Source organism: Chinchilla lanigera, unplaced genomic scaffold (genome assembly GCF_000276665.1).
Source record: "Chinchilla lanigera isolate Chin_1 unplaced genomic scaffold, ChiLan1.0 scaffold00042, whole genome shotgun sequence".
NCBI lineage: Eukaryota > Metazoa > Chordata > Mammalia > Rodentia > Chinchillidae > Chinchilla > Chinchilla lanigera.
The window spans coordinates 7,016,808-7,040,510 of record NW_004955443.1 but is presented as its reverse complement, the minus strand read 5'-3'; the positions used below and the strand labels follow the sequence as shown (position 1 = coordinate 7,040,510).

The 23,703-nt window shown below is 45.0% G+C and overlaps 1 protein-coding gene across 3 annotated transcripts in view; it reads right to left on the bottom strand.

The window, feature by feature from the left end:
- Rbm47 (RNA binding motif protein 47) overlaps positions 1–23,703 on the bottom strand; it is a 159,608-nt gene that overhangs the window by 59,620 nt on the left and 76,285 nt on the right. The window contains exon 1 of one of the 3 annotated variants that reach the window (XM_005391954.2): positions 15,474–15,496. The exons of 1 other annotated variant lie outside the window; for it this stretch is intronic. The gene's annotated coding sequence lies outside the window, so the exon portion shown is untranslated. Of the gene's footprint in view, positions 1–14,599; positions 14,687–15,473; positions 15,497–23,703 lie in introns of those variants that run through there. One more of the 3 variants, XM_005391952.2, reaches the window with a different exon arrangement.

Genomic DNA, 23,703 nt, shown 5'->3' with positions numbered 1-23,703 from the left:
GTTGGTATCCTTCTAATATTGCACCAAATCTACAAATATATGACTAGTGAAAACTTAAACTGGGCATGGTGGCACAAACCTGTAATACCAGCACTCGAGAGGCTTAGGCAGGAGGATCACTGCAAGTTTAAGGTCAGCCTGGGCTACATAGTGAGTTCAAAGCCAGCCTAATAAACTACATAGCAAGACCCTTTCTAAAAAAGAAAAAGGAAGAAAGAAGAGGAAGAAAGAGAGAGAGAGAGAAAGAAAGAAAGAAAGAAAGAAAGAAAGAAAGAAAGAAAGAAAGAAAGAAAGAAAGAAAAAAAGAAAAGAAAAGAAAAGAAAGAAGGAAATTCAAGAGAAATACTTGGATATTGAAAGTAAGCTTCCTTCATTTTATATATCATAAGTTCTTATTACTTCATTATATTTCTCTAATTCTAGATAGCAGAAACAAATGTCAAGAGCTTTTACTAGACCACTTTCAAAACTCTATTGAACAAGTTGGTTTTCCTTGATCTGGTGAATATAATTAATTGGCTTGGGTGAAAATTCTAGTAAAGCATCTCTCAGGACACAAGTCATCTAAAATTGACACTTCTTTAAATTCCCTTTCCTGAAAATATTATTACTGTAAATAATATACTGTAAAATATTATTATGGTAAAATATACTATAAAATATTATTACAGTAAATCTTTGGGGTTCTCTTTAGGAGTCCTTGGCAAGTAAGCTATAGTAATAGAAATAGAAATTATTAGAAATTAAGCATGACAGTTGAAGTAATAACATCTGGTTGCTAGACTACACAAAGCACTTATATGTGGTGTCTGAAAAGATAGGTTTTTATTTCTTAACACAATACACAAATTGTACAATTTGGTACCTTACAAACTATGTAAGATATTACAGTTAACCTCAGGAAAATACTATTTGATTTGGTTTGTACCTCCTCACAGCATTTACATTTTATACCTTACGTTCATAACAGTACCCAATAAATACTTGCTTAATTAATACATAAATAAAGCCAGTGGGGGGAGACTATGATGCCACAATTAGGAAAAAAACAGTTGCTTCGAACAGAAAATAAACCCCACAATCTTTTTTAAAAAATTACACAGGGTAAAATTTATAATCTACAGCATGCAGATCTTAAACATTAACAAAAATCCTTTTAGAATATGCCATTCTATAAATGTTCAGGCGTACGGAACGAGCATGGAGAGGTTTTCCGACAGTAAAAATGTGACTTCACGTTTATTTAGGCTCCTTTCTTTCTAAGGACGCTGTGAGAAAACTGTTACAACTTCAGACTCACATCTTATTTGATCATTTCCTTCTATTATTCCCAAGCACATTGTTTATTAAAGCAAACAGCATTGCACTTATGGTACAGTTGGTTGTAGACACATCAGTGACCACAGCCACATTATATGTTGTTGATGCCAAGGATTTTGCTTTCATTCATTCATTTATTCACTGATTGTATTGTGCTGTGCCCAATACTAGGTCCTTAATGAATCCGTAACACAAGAAATCTCTGGCTACCCCCACCTAGTACTCCATGCTTCGAACAACCTGCAGATCAAAGGATACATCGATTCCCGTCTGCGCCCCCAGAGCTTAGCACAAACTTAGAGAAATATTTGATGGACTGAAATGCGCTTTTAGAGATCACCAAGTTCAACCCTCATTTCCTGGTGATGACCTACCTAGATATTTCTCAAGGTGCTAGAGCTACTAACGACTGGTGGAGCATAATGTAAATGTTTGATTTCCTTTCTCCCAACTCAAAAGTCATGTAAAACGCATTTTATGACAAACACCAAGTCAGTTTGAACTGTAGTGGTCCTGAGACAGTTATTTTCTTTTACCTCCAAAGTCCACATGTTTTTAGAACTAAGTCTTTTCAAAGATCCAACTTAATGGCTAAACACTGTATTTTCAAGGCGATGCTCTTCCTAATTACATATTGTGAGTTTCCCAATCCAGGCTTTTCATCACATTTATAAGGAAGATGAACAATTAATTATACTACTTTATATTCTAGTCACAAAGTTGTAAGAAGTCTTACACAGAGAAGCAGACACCGAATGTATTCCATTTTATGCAGTTGTAAAATAAAACAAATACAGTGGGAGGACATGTTGAATCTGTGATTACTCTGGTGTTGAAGGAGAGAACTAAGGGCTATGGGTGACCTTCCTGGATTATGCTACTGTTCTCTATTTTGATAAAGTTTGAGTTACAAGAGCTTGCTTTTGTGAAAGCTCAATATATGTACACTTATGATCTGTGCATGTCATTGTATACAAATTTTATTTTTGAGAAACTATAAACAAATATTCCAGTTTAGGGGCTGGGGATGTAGCTCAGTAGTAGGGTGCTAGGTAACAAGACAAAAAACTGGGTAATGAAATGTTTCAGGGGGATTATCCCAACGTATGGCATTTTAAAAATATGATATTTTCATGGTTAGAGGAATAGATTAGTCAGTATATACATGATAAAGCAAGTACAGCAAATTGCTAATGGCATTATGGGTTTTGGGTATAGAAATGTTCATATAAAATTCAAATTTGCTGTATATTTGAAGTAAATAATAAAATGTTACTAAAAAGAAAGAGAATTAAACAAGCACACCCCGTGGGCTTTGCTTGAATCTTTGTCTTTTTGAGACAGGGTCTCACTATGCAGTTCAGACTGGTCTTGAACTCACTTTGTAACCCAGGCTGGTCTCAAACTCACAACGATCCTCCTGCCTCAGCCTTCCAAATAACAGGATTATAGGTGTGTGTTTGTAACTTTAATGAAGAAGAAATTAAGACAACTGGGGGATAGGGAGTTAGCTCAGTGGCACAAGTGCCTCCTTGGCAAGTGCAAGGTCCTGAGTTCGATTCCCCATACCAAAAAAAAAAAAAAAAAAAGACAACTGGGGAAGTGTGTGCGAGAATTGATATCGGATGTTACCGAGGAATTACTGTTTATTTTGTTAGGTTTGATCACAACATTGTATTTAAACCTCCATATTCCTACGGATGTGCATAAAATACCCAAGGTAAAATCCAGGTCTGAGATTTGCTTAAAAGACGTGAGTGACAGTGAGAGAGACGGATGACACCAGGTAGCAGGATCTGAGCAGCTATGAACTATAATCTGCGTAATGAGCATACTGGGGCCTGTACTTTATTCCCTGCAAATGCCGATGCGTGTTTGCAATTTTCAGAAAGAGAAGCTGTTTCTGCTTTGACTCTCAAGGCACTGGCTGGGGTGTTCTCCTGTCGAGGTTTCGCTAGACGCCTACTTGGAGACCGGAGACTGGGGAAACCCTTTCCCTGTGGCTGTCTGACAGGGCTCCCAGCACTCACTAGCTGTTGGATGGAGGACTTTGGGTGTTCCCTGCCATGAGGCTCCGTCTACCAGCATTTCCCATCGTGGCTGCTTCTGTAAGGTCAGCTGAAGCGCCCTACCTAGAGCCCCACAGGGCAGGCAATGATGGCAGTGACGGCCACCAAGGTTTGCCACACTCTGCATGCTTGCCCCAAGAGTCGGGCCCCCCCCCCCCATATTGCAGAGGAGATTATAACACCAGGGGGCGGAGACCACGGGCCAACTTGGAATTCTGTCAACCACAGACAGCTCCTGAGACTCCATGGAGCTCAGGGTCAGAGAGAGCTCAGCTGCTCAAAGTCACCTCAGGTGGCACACAGCGCCCTTCAGACCCTATATGCCCCTATATGTGCCACCCCACACTACACAGGTGCCCAAGACCCCCTGCGCACTTACACAGCTGTCCCGCCACCCCCTGCTTCTTTCCTCGCTCAGGGAATCCACCCTCAACTGGTCTGCAGCACAACCCAGCCGCTCTGGGCCGTCAGGGCTCCCGGAAGGAGGCTGCAAAGGGCAAGTCTGGGCGTCTGACAACCCCTTCTGACGCAGATGCAAAGCGGGGCTCCCTGCCTTGCTCCCGGGTTCCGAGGATGGTGCACCTCGTCGGGCAATTACCTGCTGCACTGTGATGTGTTGCCACATTTCCCATGGCAAATCTGATAGGTCCTCGTTACTTTGTCCAGAAAAGGAGTACAGAGCATCACCGGAAAAATCAAGCCTGATCGGAGTGGAGCGGAAACGAAGTGGGAAGGAGGGAGTGAACCGGACCCTCGTTTTCCCCAGCTATGAGCACGTTTCCGCCTACTTGGTGGGAAGTGTGCAGAGGGCGGAGAAGGCCAGAGAGCGAGGCCGGGAACAGGTGAGTCAGAGCCTCCGCCTGACACAGGCCTTGAAGGGTAGCGCTTGTTAAGCCTGGAAAAGGCGGTGTTTCACCTGTGACTAAGCCCTGACATTTCTGTCTTCCCTGCTCCTCCTGAAACAAGCTCTACAGACTCGCAGTCAGAACTCCAGCCGAGCGGAAGTAAGACTGAGGGAAGACGACCCTGCTTGCCAGGAGGGCAGGGAGAGACAGGATGAGGCTGGGAAAGCGGGACTGGTGATGCCCAGCAGGAAGGTCCAAGTTGCCACAGCAGCTCTCTGCTGGGTATCATCCTAGTCCTGGAGATTCGCAGCAGCGAGCTTGGAGGGTGTCAGTGATATTTATCAATAATATACCTTACATCCTTCTTCTCATCTGACTAGAAGTTCATGTTAGCCACAGCAAAGCATGAAAGGCCTAAGACAGTATGTGAGGGAGACACACACACACACTCAGGTGTGGGGCTTCTATTTTTTTTTGGAACTGGGAATTGAATTCAGGATCTTGTACTTGTCAGGCAGGCACCTTGCCACCGAGCTATATCCCTGGCCCTGGGGCTTCTTCCTAAGCATTACATAGAAATTGACCTTTCACATTGGTATGCTTCTGAAATTTCCACACACTGGGAGGCTGAGGCAGGAGGCTTGCAAGTTCACCTAGCCTGAGCAAATTAGCAAGACCCTGTCTTAAAATATAAATAAATAAATGGGGATGCCATCAGTGCAAAGGCCCTGGGTTCAATCCCCAGTGTGTGTGTGTGTGTGTGTGTGTGTGTGTGTGTTGGGAGGGTGATCATAAAAAAGAGAGAATGTGATAAAAATATGGATTCTTTAAAACAAAGTTGTAAACCCTCTCATCAGGTGTTCAGATTCATCAGAGATAGTCTTCTATTTTCTATTCTATTTTTAGAACAGAATTTCACTGCTGAGATTACTGAATTAAGCTTTTCTTTTTTTTTTTTTTTTTGAGACAGGGTCTCACTTTGTCGTTCAGGCTGGTCTCAAATTTGCAGCAATCTTCCCGCCTCAGCCTCTCAAGTGCAAGGATCACGGTGTCACTGAGTCTGGCTAAGGTTCTTGACATACACAGGCTCCCGTACTTTTTCCACAAAGAGGTCCTGTTGTGAGGCCACCAGGCACTGGCAGGTAGACTGCTCTGAGAGGCAGGGTGGTCCTCACTGTGTTTGCAGTGGGTTATTTGTGAGGATAATGTTCTCCCTTAGGTTATAAACCACACTGTTTCTTTCATAAATTAGATGGCTTCTTTCTACTTCTCCCACTTCAGATTTTATGATAAATTCTTAATAGAAATTAGATTAATAGAATACTGTATTATCGATTATATTGTTTTGAAAATCTCTCCCTACCCAAAATTATCATCATCCCTTTAACTTGTTCACATGCCACTCAAGTTCCTTGCTTCGGACACAACTTCATGCAACACTAGAAAGAGGCCGTTTGTAAGCTATTTCCCAACAGTAGGTTTGTTTTTTGCTTTTTTTTTCTTAACAAAAGATTTCCTTAGGGAAGACCAGACTTCCCTTTTCTAAGAAAATTGTGAAAGTAAAAAGGCTTTTTTAAAAGTTTGTTTGCCATTTGCATTTCAGAGTAAGATAAAAATTCCTCAATGTCCCTTTATGCAAAGATAAAATATTCTTGTCTTTATATTCTGACAGTACTTGGGATCAAACCCAAGCCTCACACATGCTAGGCAAGCAAGTGCTCCATCGCTGGCTTTCACTCAAGAAAAAACTTTTTTTATTTGTAAGATACTGTACTCATGTTCACAAGCCAGCATGCCCTAACATTTAATTTTTCTATATAATATGCAAGTGAATGTTATTTCCTAATATTCAAACAAATTTAATCAAGTAAAATAGCACATGCCTGTAATCTGAACTACTCAGGAGGCTGAGGCAGGAGGATGGAAAGTTCAAGGCCTGCCTAGGCAACTTGGCAAGACCCAGTGTTAAACAAACAAAAGTGGTGGTGTAGCTCAGTGGTAGAGTGCTTGCCTAACAAGGTGGAAGCCCTGGGTTTAACCCATGGTACTGCAAAACAAAAACAAAAACACTTTTTTCTTTGTGTAAATCATAAAATGTTCCCGAAAAACACAAACTGTGAGTGTGCTGCAGCTAAGATACCAGGCAAGAACAGGGAGAAGTTCCTCTATGTCACAGAACTAGAGAAGAGAGGGTCCGGAAGTAAATCACTTCATTCCTGGTGTAGTGTTTTTTTCTTGTTTGTTTTGTTTTTCACAAAACCTACTCTCTGATAATGTCTTGTATTTAATTATTTTTAATTTTAAAATAAATTCAAATTCTTGTTACTTTATATAGCTAATGAAGCCCTTATTATATGGTAAGTGGGGTTCTAGTCAGTGGTGGGGATTTCCAATTTAACCACTTTCATTATATGATATTTTATCTGGCCTATCTATTATCAAACAATAGCAGGGACTCTAACATAAATTGCTTTCTTCTTCTCCTCTTTCTCCTTCTTTTCCCGGTAGCAGCTGGGACTGAATTGGGAAGTGTTCTACCACTGAGCTGTATCTCCACTGCTTCTGAGTTTTGCTTTGTTTTTTTTTGTTGTTGTTGTTTGTTTGTTTTGAAGTAGAATCTTATTTTGTAGCCCAGGTTGGCCTCAAACTCTCCGCCATCCTCCTGCCTCAGCCTCCCAAGTGCCGGATTAAAAGTATGTACCACCACGCCCGACTCCACTCCTTTTAAGCAGGGTCTTCCTAAATTGCCCAGGCTGACCTTGAGCTTGAAATCTTCTTGCCTCAGTCTTCCAAGTAGCTAGGATTATAGGAGTCCATCCACACTGGCTTTCAATATTCTTATCTTAAAATGAAAGAATAGGCCTTTCCTATAGCTTTACAATAAAAAGCCATTTTATTAGAAAAGTAGGATACAACTTTTGGTCTCTACTCAAAGTTCAAGTTTGCATTTATGGTTGGTACAGAAATGGCACTTACTTAAACAATGACTAATTTAAATGCTGAGGCTTCCAGATCCTTGGTGGGGGGAGAAGTCACACAGGACAGTGTTCAATCTCTTGAATTCACAGTTAAGAGTCTAGTTCCATTCGCGTGCGCAGACTCTCGTTCCCACCCAGGGACTCCTGTTGGAAGGGCCGGCCAACCAGGACCTACTGGACACCTGTGAGGTGCACGTGTCTCCACAGACAGGCGGCACAGTGTTGCCATCGGTCCCAACAATAACTACAAAAGTAGGGATATTCGTGCAAAAAGTGCAAGTGCTGTAGAGAGAAAGTCACAGCCCTGGGGAAGTGCGGGTTCAACGGCTGACTGGCCCTTTCGTTACGTAACAGGAAGGCAAATCCAAAAGAAGGTCAAACTTAGAACAGTGTTTTCTGTGCCCAACTGCCATCCAAGGTACCTTTCTGGATGCCTGGGTACGTCTGAAACCATCCCAACTGCCAGCCACATTTGTACCTGGAAATCACGCAGTTCCACTGCTTCTGCTGCTAAAGACTTCGCCCTTCGGGGGAGGAGGAGAATGATTCAGATGGAACCCCAGAAGCCAAATAGGCAGCAACCTGCGTGTTTCTCTCCAGCCTTCCTTCACAGAAGTCCTGAGCGTTAGAGAGGTCTTGGGGCCCATCGGAGTGTCACCCACCTGAGTGTCTGCTGCCCAAGGAGTGGCCCTTCTCCCACTCGGGAGATCGGTGAGGAGACACCGATCTTGCCAAAGGGCACAGATTGACTGTGCCGCCCAACCTGGTCTCCTTATAGCTCCAAGAGTTAAAATCAACTCGAAAATGGAACCAGCATAAACATCACATATTGCAGACACGTACAAATAAAAACAAAAATGAAAAAAATAAACTGGCGCCAAGCCAGCACATATCTTTATCTAGTTCTAAAGAAAATGCCTCTGTCAGGAGGACACACTGAGGTCATCAAGACTGCCAACGACTTGCTCAAGGTCTCCGGCCTTGACCTCAGTTATTACTGAGGTGACTGAGAGACTCTGTATTCTCACGGGTGGCAGAAGAACACACAGAAACGGGATGCGCTTTGGGGTCCAATTAATTGTAGTGTGACTGCAGGCGCTGGCATTTACATGACGTGTGGCTGTGCGCAAGGTGCCTTGGTTTCCCCATTGGTAAGAAGGGGTTAATTATTCCTGGCTGGCATATATGATTCCCAGGAAAATAATACACATAGAGTCCTTGGTGCATTGTTTGATATAAAGAAAGTAAACAAAAATTAGTCTGACTTGAGAAAGTGGCACGCACTGGTAGTGCTGAGGAAGCTGCCTCTCTCTGGCACTGCTCACCGAATGCCGTGGCTGGCGGCCGGTGCCCGGGGGAAGGGCTGGCACCGTGGAGGTGGGAAATTGGGTGCCAGCTCTTTCCCCGAACAGACGTGTAACCCGAGCGTCCCCATCTCTCCATTCTTACATACAGAAGGGACACAGTTAATGTCCCAGGACTTTTTCTGAAAGGTAAATGTAAAACTCAGTTGAGAAAGTACTTTTTAAAACTATACAAGATATTGTTCTTGTGGGTTGCTCATAAACTCAAAAAGGAACCATTCAAGACAATTTTGATGGCTGCTTTCAAATATTACCCTATGAAAGAGGCTCTCTCCCAGCTGTGACAATAATAAAGCCTTGTCACAGAGAATGTGGCTCCTCTTTCTCTTTTGAGAAGGGACTTGAGATGTGTGAGGCACTACCAGGATGACTGCATGCATCCCACTGGACAGAGGGTGACCGGGTCAGCCCACTGAAATGACGGATTGACCATCAATGCTTTACCATAGCAATGTAACGGTTAACAAAATACCTCTTGAATTGGCAATTAGAAAAAATACTGAGCCAGGTGTGGTGTCGCACACCTATAATCCCAGCACTCAGGAGGCTGAGGCAGGAGGATGGCTGTGAGTTCAAGGGCAGCCTGGGCTACATAGCAAGACCCTGTCTCAAAAAAAAGAAAAGGAAAAATATTGAGATGGCAAATGCTCTCTGTGTCTGGGACTGGTTTCTCTGTGACCGTGAATCACATCTTTGTAAGGGAGAAAATCAAGGAAGGTAAAAATAAAAAGAAATCTAGAAGCTTTAGGCCCTCACCACACCCTAAGTGCTGTTCATTTCCAAGATGTTCAGCTGAATGGAAGACCCCGACAAGCACTGGGTGAGCATGTAGCACCCTCTCTGAGTTAGTATTCTAAGAATCTTCTCATATTTCACTTTAAAACTTATGCCCCTGACTCCCAGGAAACTTCTCAGCAACTGGGACTTAAAGTTCCCATAACTTTCTAATGCTGATTAAGTATTTCCTTAAAGGAACCTCAAACATTGTTAAATACTGTACAAATTTGAGGATATATCATAATATAGAATATAAGATGTACATCTGAAAATAGAAAGTCATAAGCACAAAACAAAACAGACAAAAACACCCCAAGTCTTATTTTCAAAACAAAACAAATTCCAAAGGGAAAGAGAGAAAGAACCCATGGCCGGCTTTCCAACAGAAGACACACATCGGCCTATGACAGCAGGGCTGAGTTGGCAGGTACTCAGCACAGGGCAAGGCCCTTGGTCCAATCCTCAGAACCTCAAAAAAAAAAAAAAAGAAGCAGAAAGAAAAGTTGATGCCAGGTGTAGTGAAGTATGACTGTCGCCCCAGCACTTGGGAAGCTGAGGCAGGATGATCACCATTAGTCTGAGGCCAGGCTGAGCTACATAGAGAGCCTCTGTCAAAAGAAAGAAAAATAGAGAAGGACGGAGGGAGGCAGGTGGAGGGAAGAAAAGGCTGAGTCTCAAGCAGTGGACCGCTGCACCCTCACCAGCCGGCTGGCCTCATCCTTGCCAGGACCGGATTGCCTCTGGTGTAACTAGCAATCTTCCTGTTTAGCTTAGCCCAACTGTGGAGCCATCAAACTTTTCTCAGGCTCAGGTTCCTCCTGTGCAAAATAGTCACAGTCATTTCCTGGGGCAATTAGTTCAGTGAAATACAGGACTAAGGAACAGCAACCAGCAAATACACTTCCAAGAACAGGCTTTTCTTTTCCTGCCCTTCCGGGTGATGGTATTTCCATGCCATGACTCTTTTTTCTTTTTGTGCAGTATTGGAGAGTGAACGTAGGGCCTTTGCACTGAGCTAATATCCCCAGACCTTTTTTCTTTCTTTCTTTCTTTTTTTTTGGGGGGGGGCATCTTTTTGAGTCAGGGTCTCACTATGCAGTTCAGGCTGGCCTTGAGCTCACTTTGTAGCCCAAGCTGCTCTCAAACTCTCAAAGATCCTCCTGCCTCAGCCTCCTGAGGGCTGGGATTATAGGCACGCACCACCACGCCTGGCTCTTTTTTCATTTTTAAATTGCCCAGGCTGGGCATGTATTTGTGATCTTCCTGTCTCAGCCTCCCAGAGTGCTGGGATCACAAGTGTGTTTCACCATGCCTGCTTGTAAAATTCCATTTTTACGAAATCCAAGAACAGCCAAAGCTAATCTGTGTAGACAAAGGGGATTAGTGGAGGGGGTAGGGTCCTGGGGAGCAGGAGCAGGCTACACCTCCTGGGATGGCGACAGTGTTCTACACCCTGACCCCGCCGTGGCCACACAATATGTACAAATTCTTCCAGATGTACACTTCGGAGTCAGCCCCTGCATACCTAAAATGTTTAAAAATATTTTTCAAAATACTATTTTGACTGAGTCTTACAGTTTCCTCTGATGCTTTCTTCCAGTCTCGTTCACATTTACATGAATGGTAAATTGATTCATTGCTGTCTCATGAGTGTACAAATTACTTGTATATAAAAATGTTCAAGTAATTAAGTGGACCCACTTAAGCAAAAACCCTATTACTATCTTGGGTGAAAACATTTCTAACTGATTTGTATTTCTCACTGTCTTTTTTTTTGTTTTTTGGTGGTGGGGATGGAACCCAGTATTGAATATGGCTCATTTTGCCCTGAGCCATATCTCCAGTACTTTTTATTTTTTGCTTTGAGACATAGTCTTTTTAAGTTTTTCAGGCTGGCCTTGAACTTGGGATCCTCCTGCCTCATCCTCCCTAGTAGTGTGGATTCCAGGCATGTACCACATCTGGCCTCACTATCATTTTCAACAAATCTATGGAACATCCGGTTCTTGGTCAGCCAAGGTCATTCTTAGAAATCCACATGCGCATTGCTTAGAGATGGAGCAATGGCTTCAGGGGTCATTAATTCTCCACTGGGTGACAGTGACTGCTGGCCCTTTCTCTCAGCTGCTGTTTCTCACCCCTGCGTGGCTGCCTATAACCATGCCTCTCCTCATTATCATCTTTCATTCATTTATTCACATATTTGAATCCCATTTTTGAGCACCTACTATGTGCTAAGCACTGGGGACAGAGTGGTGAATAACATGGCCATGACCCATGACCTTTATTTGTCCAGACAGCCAAGCATACAGCAAGTGTGAGCTGTGTGCTGCAGCAGAAGTACAGCATCCAATCGAGGGGCAGATAGGTCACTTTAAAGAAGTGATATTTCAGAACAGAGATGAGAACATAGTCCAGAATGAGCCCTTAGTAAGTATTCATTGAATGAATAAATGAACGACTGGTCACTAGCCTGGCAAAGAGGAGAAGTGAGAGAGCTGCGCCAAGAAGCCACAAGTGTAATTGAAAGACGTCTCAATACGAGCCCAGAGGCCCCGAGTGAGGGGCTGCCAGAAGTGCAGCATAAATTCTGACCACCACGGAGTTTACCACCTTCCCTGAGGCCTTGAGTTGCTGGACAAGCGGAGGAGGGTTAGCATCACTTAGATAAACTATGCGTATCGATTTTTACTTCCTCCTACAGACACAAGTGGCCAGTAATGGCTCACCACTCTGGGAAGACCCCTCCAGGCTGCCTGCAGGGGCTGAGTCCCAGGTCCCATGCATGTGACTTTTCAGCAGTCGCCACATTCACACTGACAGGGTGTCACCCACCCATGCTTTAACAGCGCCATGACAGTTCTGTCCTGTTCTGTCCAGAAAAGTCAAACCAGGCCTGCCTTCCCAGGCATTAGCACATGTTGTAAAAGCTGCTTAATTTGGGGTCTACTATTGTCCTTCCTGATATATTTTTATAAATTGAGAGTAACTAGCAGTCTAAACCAGGCACCACACCTGTAATCCCAACTATTTGGGAGGCTGTGGAAGGAGGATTACAAATTTAAAACTAGTCTGGGTAACTTAGCTAGATCCTGTCTCAAAATAAAAAACTTCAAAAAAGGACTGGGAGGGGCTGGGGATTTAGCTCAGCGGCAAAGCACCTGCCTGGCAAGCGCAAGGTCGTGAGTTCGGTTCCTGGTTCCGGAGAAAAACCAGAAAAAAAAGGACTGGGAGTTGTAGCTCGGTGGTAGAGAGCTTCCCTAGCACATGTACGGGTTCAATCCCCAGTACGACCAAAAATAAAAATAAAAGAGTAACTAGCATTCTACAGGACAGACGGACACATAACAATCCTTGTGGAGAAGCACTGTTCAGTTCTATGGCTTATAAAGCCAACCCGACAGAGAGCATTATTATCATCTCGGATTTCACAGCAGCAAAGTTTGAAATGCCAATGATGTGGGCAAGTTATTTGGGGCTTCATTTGATCCATGATTTGATCCATCAAGAAACTGCAGTGAAACTCTAAGAACCCCTGACAAGAGATGGAAATGTAACCTTTGGTGACCCTGCTTTCTTATGATTCCTGAGATCCTGGAAACATGAATCAAGTAAAACCAAAAGCAGGGATTCCATGCAAAAACAACCGGCCTGATGAAGTAAAGGCTAATTGAGGAGTGACACTACCTAAAATGGTTTGTGTTTAGATTTTTTTCCCAGAGTCTTTCTGGGCCTCCAACAGAATTTCAGACTGAACATTAGCCCACTTTACAGATCACAGAATAAATGCACAAGCTCTTCTGCGGGACAGAATTTTTATTTTTGGATTTATGTGGTATCACAGCAGGTCAAAAACTTCACCGTTGCTTAAGAACCTAAGCGTACCTATATGACAAGCAGGTTTTCATACACTTGTTTCGAAATCTTAAAAGAGAGGTAAGAAAAGTTTAATCCACTTGTCAAAAGGTTATGTAAACTTTCAGTGGTCAAGGTAGTGAAATGCTTGCTGCTAAACCCAAACTTCTGCTATGCATTAAAAAGATACCAAATCCTGTGTTCCCGAGAGAAACCCGCTGTCCCTGCTGCTTACAACCTCGAGTTGTTAGACTGGGTCCTGTTGCCTAAACACACAAAGCCAACGGGGAAGTTTCCCTCTGTAAGAAGTTTCCTCCAGTTTTCAAATAATCATTTCTCCCAGCTATTTTTAAATGACTGGAAATTTATCAGAAGACCCTTGGCTTAGTAACTGCCAGTGTCACGGGGCAGAAATGAAGACAAATCGTGTTTTTCTCATAATTCACGAGCTTTTCAGGTTCACTGCCGTCTTCCTACTTTTGTCTGCTATGCTCAACAGGTCAGAGATTCCATATGGTCGTTATAGTTCAAGTATCACACGGCACTACTTCCCCCCAGAACGGGTGGTTACCGAAACCTTTCAGGGCTATTCTCTTTCTAGATTTTTCTACTCACTATTTGAGTTTTACCACTGACAACACAATTACAGGCGTCTGTGTCGGGGATCTCACTGTTACAACGATCACAGGTAAACAGTTGATTAAGGTCGCAGTTTTATGGCATATGCGCACGTTTTTCTATGCTCCCCCCCAAAAGTTAGAGTATAAAGACTTAAGACTCCCAACAAGTGTTTATTTATTAGTTTCTTCAAGACCAGGACTAGTCTCTCTCAAGCGGCCCTGTTCTAAAACACGGATGTGAAGATAAGAGGCAGTCTGCAGGCTGACCTTTAATTTGTCATTATCTTGTCTAAATTTAACAGAAGGGAGGGAGGGGGCAAGGGTAGAAAGTTTGAAATTATTTTCGTGAGACCAGAGCCACCATTTAGCAAAACCTTCAAACGGCACGAGTCACGGCGCACCGCGCAAGGTGACACTTGCCACACTGAACGCACGCACCTGCTGCTGAATTCCTTGCTAAAGCGAACACTAATGTCTGATTCGGCCCATGGTAAAGCCTCGAGCACAGAGCAGTTCCACCGGGGCTCCCCACAGCGACATTCATGTCCCTCTTATAAAACCAGAAACAACGTTTGCCCGAACACAATTTGCCTGAACGCGGACAATTCTCTAGGTGCCGGGAGTCACACAGCCGCCGCGGAGAAAGAGAATTTGCAAAGAAATTCCTTCCCTCCCCCTCCCGCATCCCTGCTCCGTCAGCAGAAAGAAGCCCAAATTGTATGTAATCTGTAATTTTAAATATTAAAAAATACTGAAGCACGAAACAAGTACCTGCCAAACACCTGGCGCTCTCTTCCCCGCCTCGCTCTCTCCTCCCACGCTCTGGCAACGGAATGCCCTTCAGAACCATGGCTCAGTGCTTTGGGTAAATGTTTTACGAGACACTAAACAGCCTGTGTCCCACCCTTAGAGCAAACACTATTGAGAGAACACAATATCATGGTCGCAAAGATACTGTGCGATGTACAATAATGTCGATGAACAAGAGGCTCTACTTCCACATTTTCCTTTAAGGAGAGAAAAGAGAAAAAGGACCCCAAATTTGCGGAGGGTGCGTGCGTGAGAGAGGAAGAGGGCTGGGCAGGGCCAGCAGGAAGGGCTTCTAGAAATAAGCCCTGGTACTAGGGGCTTTCTGTTGTTCTGTTTGGAGGGTGGTGTTGTGATAAGCTCGTTGCTCCAATCCTGAGCAAGTCCCGGCCTGCCACGCAGAAAGGTGCGTAAGGCAAGAGTTAACAGGGGGGCAGCCCGCCAGGGCGTCTGTGCACGGCCGCCACTGGCCTTCCCCGTCAGCATTTCTACTCGGCAGAGAAAGCGCGACTTGAAAAAGGTTTCCATAAACTGTCTTCCACGATACGAAAAATACACCCCGTTCTCCGCGCTCCCCCACACAGTTGATCTCAGTTAAAAAGCAACTCTGCTGCAAACCAGAACTCTCGCATTCCATTCAAGTTAATTACTGTGCAACTGGAGGATCACGGAACCCGCTGGCTCCCGGCGACTCGCATGCCCAGAATGCCGGGCGCCTCCTGGCACCAGCGGGGTTAACTGGAGGGAGCCTGCGATCACCTGTCTACCTGCCTCTACAGGAAGCCTCTGGAAACCGCAGGGTCTGGTGGGGGGGGGCGGGGGGGCCACACATACCTACCTGTTTCCCGAGCACCGAGTGGGGAGGCCTGAGGAAGCAGAGTCACCTGGCCCCAGGAGCCCTGTTCACCAAAGGAGACCAAGTGAAGAAGCCAGAGTTTGCTTTGGCTTCCGAATCTCACACACACACACACACACACACACACACACACAGGCACACAGGTTAAGCAAGCAGGAACAGCCATTCTCTTCTCCCACGCCATCCTCAGTCCCCAAGAGCACTCACAGTTCTGCCTTTCACACATGTAAGATGTCTGGTTGAGTGGAAAGAAAGCTGAAGGAAGACTTGAGAGCATGGTTTTTCCATGCTCCAGCTGTGTGACCTTAAGCAAGTACCTTGACCTCTCTGAGCCTGTTTCCTCATCTATGAAATTTAAAAAATTAAGAGCACTGGGAGGTATCTTAAAGAACCGACAGCTCTCTAACACTGAACAAAGACGTCCTTTACATCTCCAAAGCAGGGCTCTTTTGAAAGGTCTTTGCCTGTATGTTCCTACCCTCCCTACCTTCTGTGTAGGGGTCTATCCTATTTCCAGCTTCCTAGAGTTACAGAGGCTTGGATTAGCGCTGAGACTAAAGGCGGTTGACTGACTTCTCCTGGGTCAGATCGACTAATCTGTCTTGGGTGGGGATCCCAAAAGGCTGCCTCTCTGCCTTTATCTGCCTGCTCAGAGGCATGGGACAGGGACAGGGACAGCCCCAGCAGCCCCAGGCTGCTCTCCTGGGCTTGCACAACGCTCTCCTCCTGTGCCCTCTAACACAATTAGCCAACCCTGCCAGCCAGCCTCAGCCCCCTCCCGCCTCCCTGCGGCCTGACCTCCCCGAGAGCCCCAGGGAGCGTGGCCTGTGGCCTGTGTGCTGTGACCACCAGCCTGGCCTGGCTTCAGGTGCTAGTGCTACCCAGACGCTCTAAGGTTCAGATCCCAGAACAGACCCCGCCCCGCGGCCCGGGCTGGCCTGGCTGTAGCCTGGCGCTGAGGCTGGGCCTTCTGCTGCCCACCAGCTCCAGACACCCCTGCCCAGGCTTGCAAGTCCCCGCCAGATCTCATCTGCATCCGGGCGGCCCCGTCCCAGCCGGCCCCCTCTTCCCCCTTGCTCCCCCCGGCCCGCTCAGGCTTTCACACTCAGCTGTAGGGTCTGTCTCGCTCTAGAACCCCTTCCTGGCCACTCCTGCCCCTTGAAGCCCTTCCAGGCGAACCCAAGAAGGCGGGCTCCAAAGCAACACAGTGAGTGGAGGGGGGGCTGTCCCTCCACAGGAGCTTCTGCGCCCCCCCCCCCCGTCTTGGGGTGCGGGCATCCACCCATCTGGCACGCGGACTCCCAGCTCTCCTGACCCCTGGAGCGCTGGCCTCTGCCTCCTCCCACCCTCTGTGTCTGGGAGCTTAGCGACGCTGAGGGAGAAACGTGAAGACTTGATATCAGAATCGAAGCCAGGCTGGGCGTGGGTGGGAATGACCCACACCTATAACCCCAGCACTCGGGAGGCTGAGGCAATAGGATCCCACGGAGTCTGAGGCCAGCCCTGAGACCCTGTCTCAGTGCTCCTAAAATATCCCCAACCCTTTTCTTTCCTGTGACAGGATCTCACTATGTATTCCAGGCTGGCCTTGAACTCACAACATATTTCCAAGCTGAGTTTTTGTTCTACTGTCATTGGTATGCCAGGGAAAGGTGTACCATAGAATTTTCAATACAGAGCTGTGTGGGGGAGTGGTGCAACATAAGACCCTCAAGAGGTTGCTGCCCGGTGCCCTAGGCTGTTTCAGTACATGCATCTGTCGGCGTTATGGCTTTAGGGACCACTTCCACCTGGGAGTCTGTGGGGCTGGCACACATTTGGCCCAAGGTGAATGGTTTCAGATTCTGCAAAGGCTTCTGAGCTCCCTGGACGCAGGGGAAGAGAGGGGTGAGGAGACGAGGAGAACACTGCCAGAGGCCTGGGAACTCCCATAGGCCACTTAAACCCCTCATGTCTCTGGACAGGGCTTTGAAGAAAGCCAGGAGAGTGGGCCCAGAAACGGCTCACCGCCCAGCCAGGCAGACCGGAAGGAAGATTCCAGAAGCCTCTGGTGTCCTCCCAAGTTGCCTAAGCAAGGAGAGGCTAGAACAAGCGAGGAAGCACGTGAGGAATAGACACTATCCAGGGCTGTCTTTCTTTCACAAGAAGCATCATCTCCTAGACCAACAGTTCTCAAAGTGAGCTCCCTGGAGCCCTAGGAGGTCACCAAGACCCTTACTTCACTGCACTGACACCTGTGCTAGCGACAATAAGGGCAATGGCGGGTAAAAATCTGCTGCCACTGTAAAAGGCAGTGTCAGTAATCATGCCATTTTCATCATCAGGCACTCTGGTTTTTGGTTTTGCTTTGTTTTAAAAACTGATTTTCCATCAGGCATGGAGGTGCATGCCTGTAATCCCAGCACTCTCACTCTGGAGGCTGAGGCAGGAGGATCTTTGTGAGTTTAAGACCAGCCTAGGCTACAAAAGTGAGCTCAAGGCCAGCCTAAACTGCATAGGAAGACCTTGTCGCAAAAAGGGAAAAAAAAAAAGAAAAGAAAAGAAAGGAAAAAAGAAAAAAAAAAGACCAGCTTCCTTGAGAATGCATGTCATAGCCAGGCATGATGGTGCACACCTGCAATCCCAACACTTGAGAGGCTGAGGCAGGAGAGCTGCAAATTCAAGCCCAGCCTAGACAACCTAGCAAGAACCTGTCCCAACATAAAAAAGTAAAAGGGCCCAGGGATGTAGGTCAGTGTGAAAGCCTTGGGTTCTACTCCCAATACCATGTAAAATAAATAAATAAATATTTGATGAGTTGGGAGTGTAAATTAGTGATAGAGCACTTACATAGTATGCTAAGTGCCCTGGGTTCAATTCCCAGGAATGGAAAAAAAAAACCAAACAAACCCACAATAAACAGTGTTTTGATAAAGCAGTAAAATATTACTTGTATTAAATTTCAACTTTACAGTATATAGAAAGTACAGTGAAGCTCTACTGTGTACCAAATTATGACGGTCATCTCAAGGAGAAACAGTGCATCGCCGAGCTGCTGGTGCATGTGCCACTTCGGACCTGGAATGTCATTTGTACTCGAAAGAACTACTACGGTTGTTTAGTCTTGATATTTGACAGATATTTTCTAGAAAATGAAAAACATGCCAGGCATGGTAGCACATGCCTGTAGTCCTAGCACTCTGGGAGGCTAAGCCTAGAGGATCACAAGTTCAAGCCCAGCCTGGGTAACTTAGCAAGGCCCTCTATCAAAATAAAAAATTAAAAAAGGTCTGGGAATGTAGCTCAGTGAGAAGGTTCTGGATTCAATCCCCCAATATTGGAAGGAAGGAATGGAGGGAGAGAGGGAGAGGGGGGAGTACTAGCAAATTTGGGGAGCTTATATACCACCAGGAGCTGGCCAACTTGCCGGTAATCAAAGCTTCCTTTTATCAGTTGTGACATGAACAAATTTTAATACTGTATTATATAGTGAAATATATCAGTGGTTAAAAGATCTTGCATAACTCAGTGAGCCAATATTTTCCAAATGAGCAATGCATGATGTTACAGAATCACATGTAGGTAAAAGATCACTCAAAGTATAAGAGAGAACTAGGACTTTAATATACAGAACATAAAAAGTTCATTGATATGGTTAGAAATATAGTTATTTCTCAATTAAAATGCTATGTTAACATAAAATTTAATTGCAAAAAGAACTAACAAACATTTAAGTTAATCTCTAAAGCAATAAATATCAATGGATACAGCCCACATAAACAAAAGCAGGACTGATTCCTTGATAATTTTGAAGGACATAAAGACAAAGTTGCACCATTTAGCAAATAAAAGTGATGTGTTGGTATAGTATGTGCTATGCAGCATTCAGGATATACTTACAGTAAAATTTTTATTGTGAAATTGATGTCATTGTATATCCTGAATTTTATCTGCTTCAGATGTCCAGAGCCTTGAAAAGTTGAGAAACACTGTTCTAGACCATTCCCCCACACATGTGCAGAAAATACTATTACAAACATTTACTGGGGGCACCCCTTGTATTCCAAACATCTATGTGGCAAAAACTACTGTAATCTTTGTTTCCTCACACAAGAAATAAGGGGAGTTAATTATTGGTGGACGAGAAGATTGGAACCCAACCAGATTCCAAAAATCTCGGCTTATAACTATTAGGTTTAAATTGCAATCTAAATACTGGAGATTCCCAAAGAAGGTTGGCTTTTCTACATGTACAGGGTATCTTAAATACGCTGAATGTTTAAATAAAATGTATTACAGTAAAAGACACACTGCCATCAACCCCTCTCAAAATACCCTTCCTCACTTCGAACACATTTTCCCCATTACTCTTGCCACTTTCTGAAGCAGTTAATAGTTTACGTGTACAGCAATCTCCGCCCAATAAAAACATTACAGTGTTTCCTTATCCACCGTTTTCATCAGGTGTGGCACCAGGTGACTTCTGAGTCTTTCCCAAAGTCAAAATGACTATAAAATGTAAACAGTTTCAATCTATTCAGGACACTGAGGCGACCACAACAGCACAACCGAAGACACTCATTAAAGGAGTGTTTCCAGAACAGCTTCAGAAAGCGGCCAGGATGATGGGATAAGTGTGTTTGAAGTGAGGAAGAATATGGGGCGGGGGGTAACAGCATTGTGTCTATTCCTGTACTAACATTTTTAAAACTTTAAACTTTGACCACATTTTGGCATACTGTACGTGCATCTCAGGTTAGGAAATGCATTTCTGTTGCTGTACTCCGGGTCTCACAGCTGCATCTTCCGCTATGAGCACAGGAAAGAGGCTGTAAGCACTGCATGTCAGGGAAATGCATCCAGAACTTCCACCAGCACTTGGACCTGGAGTGAACCAAGGCCACCCAGGCCTGACAGCGACATTGTTCCGGCTGGGGATCCCAGCACAGGGCAATGGAGCACAGAACTGCGCAGTACAGTTAACAGAAAGCCACTGGGAACCTAACGCTGCACTAGACTCATGCTTCAGAGTGGGGTGGGAATTTCTCCAAATGAATGTACCAACTGAAGCAAATGCTATTTCTCACAAGATCATGACCCAGGCTACTGGGTATCTTTAATGAGCTTGGGCTCCACTGCCAACAAACGAGGGAAAGTTAGTCGATGAGCCAGTGTGGAGGCAAGGATGTGCCCTCCACTGTGCTGGGTAACCGGCAGGTACAGAAGTCAATTTGCTTGCAGCCAAGTAGGGGAGGGGGCTTCTTCCAGCTGCCACCTGCTGCCACGTCACATGGAGGGTGGTGAGTGCGACGGAGGGACGCCCATCCTTCACAATGGAAGGGCTGCAGGGAAGACTTACCTTTCATATTGTTTTTGTTTATTGTAAATGTGGATTTTCATTAGAGGCGAGGCACACTGGATTACATAACAGCAGTTGTGAACATGGGAGCCAAGGGCTTTGAATTAATATTAGTCTAGGAGAATAGTCTAGGAGAGAACAGGTCAAGAAGAGGAGAAAAAAGGCCAGCTCACCGGGGAAAGATGCCAGCATGGGAGGGTGAGGTGATTAAGGGGAGGTGTATTTTGGAAGCCAGGACTTGCTGCCAGCCTCAAACACAGGCTAATATTATTAGAAAGAGGGTTGGAGAAGCCCACAGGCGGACACTTGGCCAATCGGCACCAGAAAGAAAAGTCAGAGAAACCACGACCTTGACACATGTCCTGGACCCACGGCATTTAATTTTGGCTAATTTAAATTTAAAGAGTCACGGGGCTGGGGATTTAGCTCAGTGGCAAAGCGCCTGCCTGGCAAGTGCAAGGTCGAGAGTTCGATTCCCGGTACTGGAGAAAAACCAAAAAAACAAAACAAAACAAAACAAAGCAAAACAAAACAAAACAAAAATTTAAAGAGTCACATCTAGCTACTGACTACCCTATTGGACATACCAGGTTCAAAAACCACAAACTAGTAATCCTAGCACTGACAGGGCTGAGGCAAGAGGATCACAAGTTCAAGGCCAGCCTTGCACTACAGAGCAAGAACGTGTCTCAAATACACACACACATGAATAAAGGAATGCATGAATGTGTAACTATAGATTTGGATGGAAAATACATGAAATATATTCTGTAACTTCTCCTTCTTGTGCCCATGGGAAAACTACTACTGACCACAGAACTCATTCCTTCTCAATTCTCTATGCCACCATCTTCCCTTACCTGGACCAGATGCATAAAATGAACCTTAGAACTGCTTCTGCACACACTTGTATCCCAACTACTCAGGAGGCTGATACAGGGGGATCACAAGTTGGGGCCCAGACTGGAGAACTTAGACAGACCCTGTCTCAAAACGAAAAATCAAAAGGGCTGGGGATTAGCTCCATGACATAACCTCCCTGACTTAATTCCCAATACTGCCAGGAGGAAAACAAAAGCTAACAAGGTAAAAACGAAAATACAAATATACAGTCTCACGCCTGGCACATAGCACTAAGTCCATGTCAATTCTACATGGATTTGCCAGCCCCTTTAGGGTTCCTACCAATTCCAATATTTCATGACTCCAAAGTCACTCAAAGATGGATCACACTTTGGAGACACAGCCAGGTCTCGAGCCAGAGGCCCTGCTGTGTTTAGCACCCTCTCACTGCATCCAGCCTGGCACCCCCAGCACTTCATTCTCTGCTAAGCTGTTCCTCCTGTGATGCTGATCTGGATCTTAGTTTCAAAGGACCTCGCTGATTTTGCAGACACAGAATTTTTGATACTCTTGATGAAACCCATGGGATTTGCTAGACTCCTGTTATTTATTGGTATCCAATACCAGCACAGACCCTGGGGAGCACAGCTGCAGTGAACATGAGGCGTTCTCTCTGTCTGCCCTGGGTGCTGAAGCTGTGGACACATCCAGGGGTGACCTGTTTTAACAAACGTGCAGCCTTGGATAGGGCCCGGGCTGAGCACAACTCTGATGCAAGACAGTGACCAGCTTGAAATTCATGTTCCTGGAAACTTCAGCGCTGACATTTCAGTGTCATGCAGGAAATCTGCCACAGATTTCAGCCTCACAACCTTGGGACTGTTTCCCTGGCTTTCCAGTGCATTAAATATCCTCCTACAAAGTCTGAAGCCACCATTGACCTGTTATTCTGCCAAAAGACACATAGATTTTGTTCATGCTCATACCTTTCTTTTTCTTTGTGCTGGATGGGAATAAGCCTCTTCCTTGTAGGAAGACAGACTTCTTTAGTAGGCAAGACCCAGTTGCTGCCTTGATACTAGGTGAATCATGACTCATATCTGCCTTTCTGTATTTCCAGTTTTGAAAATCATTTGTCTTGCTGCATATATTAGCCACTTCTGCACCACTGGAACAAAATACCAGACACCTACAACTTAAAGAAGGAGAGGTTTTTGTTTGTTTGTTTTGTTTTTTGGTACCGGGAATCAAACTCATGACCCCATGTTTGCTAGGCAGGTGCTGTGCCACTGAGCTATATCCCCGGTCCCAGCTATATCCCCAGCCCGAGCTATATCTCCAGCCCAGGAGGAGACGTTCATCTGGCTCACAGTTTTCAGATGATTGAGCTCATGGCTGGCTCACTCCAGGGTGGAATAGCATGGTGGAAGGGCAAGGTGAGGAAAGCTGGTTAACCAATGACAATCAGGAACAGAAAGGAGGAGCTAGGACAAGGGAAGCTGGTTAACCAATGGCAATCAGGAAGCAGAGACACAAGGGAGGAGTCAGGAGAACACTGCTTCCAGGCCACACCCCCTGACCCACCCCTTCTCACCAGACCACCTCTCAAACACCAGATCTTTCAGGAACATTTTAGATCTAAACCATAGCATTTGGCAAAAAGCAAGTCATCAAAGAGCAGGTAGCTAAAGGGACTGTTGGATCTATGAGAATTTTGCCTATATGAAAAAAAAATTTAAAAGGAGAGATACTTTGATCAACAAAATCTACACGAAGTTATATAATAGTCAAGATTCCAGAAATTCAATACAAGAACAGAAGATTAAAATTTGTTAGAGAAAAGAAACAAACTACATATAAAGGAAAGCCCACTGCAATCAGAGCAGTCTACTCAACACAAATCCTCAAGTCAAGGAGATCTTGGAGGGACGTATTTCACACATCAAAGAAAACAAACTCCAACCCAGATTGATGTATCCTGCAGAACTATCTTTCAAAAATTGATGGAGAAATAAGATACTTCTATGATAA